Source organism: Rhagoletis pomonella, unplaced genomic scaffold (genome assembly GCF_013731165.1).
Source record: "Rhagoletis pomonella isolate Grant_MI unplaced genomic scaffold, Rhpom_1.0 Rhpom_scaffold_00013, whole genome shotgun sequence".
In the NCBI taxonomy this organism is placed as follows: domain Eukaryota; kingdom Metazoa; phylum Arthropoda; class Insecta; order Diptera; family Tephritidae; genus Rhagoletis; species Rhagoletis pomonella.
The window spans coordinates 4,935,951-4,937,066 of record NW_023458567.1 but is presented as its reverse complement, the minus strand read 5'-3'; the positions used below and the strand labels follow the sequence as shown (position 1 = coordinate 4,937,066).

The 1,116-nt window shown below is 34.8% G+C and overlaps 1 protein-coding gene across 2 annotated transcripts in view; it reads left to right on the top strand.

The window, feature by feature from the left end:
* The window catches only part of LOC118748571, a 34,941-nt gene that overhangs the window by 33,523 nt on the left and 302 nt on the right, over window positions 1-1,116 (top strand). The gene's annotated exons all lie outside the window — the stretch shown is intronic.

The following is a 1,116-nucleotide window of genomic DNA, read 5'->3' as shown; positions in this document are numbered from 1 at the left end:
TGATCAAGAGCAAAGAGTTTCTACATAAGTTTTGATCAAGGCGTTTTTATACAAGCCGTAAATAGTTGCAGAGAAGAAAATACATATATAAGAATTATAAACCTGGCAGCGTAAGGACTAAAAAGATCCTGGCCAGGAAAGGAATCTGCGAAAGGCGGTTCACATAGTCAAAAAAAAAAGAACATCATTTTATAGTGTTATTTTCTTTTTTCGTTCTTTCCTTCCCGCGTGATCTTGTGTCTTTCGTTCATGCTTCCGGCTTATCTCTGGTGGTGATCAGAACATGGGCCCCTTCTCGCCTGATTTATGCGCCTCTTCTGTCCATTGCACTCGGGCTTCTATGCTCGATCTGCACTGCGTTTACAACATCTTGCTACCCACTCTTCGACCGACTGATGGACGCCGACCCCATATAATCATGCTTTTTATCCACTATAGGGTTTTATTGATTCCCGGAACAAGTGCAGAATACCTACATTTCTCTACTTTGAACTTCAATAACACAAGCAATTATTATTTCCCAAAAAAAAAAAAAAATTTCTGTTATGATCAGGAGGCCCTATCGATCCTAATAGAAATTTTTTTAGTTTGGGAATTGTAGGTATTCTACATTTACATTAGAATTCTAATGTAGTTATCGAATCGAAAATCAGAATTATGTTAGAATTGGATTAGAGATTGATTAGAAAAACAATAGAAATTAGAAACCAATTCAAGTTTAGATTACGATTAATTTTCTCGATATTCAGATATTCGATATTCTCCTTTTCGTATGATTCTCGACAGTTTCTGTAATCAAGCTCAATACATTGAATCATGGTGTGTAGATACATATCTTTATTATAATCTGTTAAATTTTTTTCATAAAAAAATAAAATAAAAATGCTTATTCTTCGGTAGTACGATAAGGTTTCTTGTTTATTGGCATTTTCCACCAACTTCACACTGCAACAACAAAAACTATGTATATTTTATTAATTTAGTGTTGGCCTTACGGACTGGGCTCTCTGTTGGGCTTAAACTAACGATTTTTGATTGGCTTAGAACGCTTCCTTCGTCCCGCTTCTGTGAATTTCGATAAAATATCAGACTATTTAAAATTTTATTGACGAACTC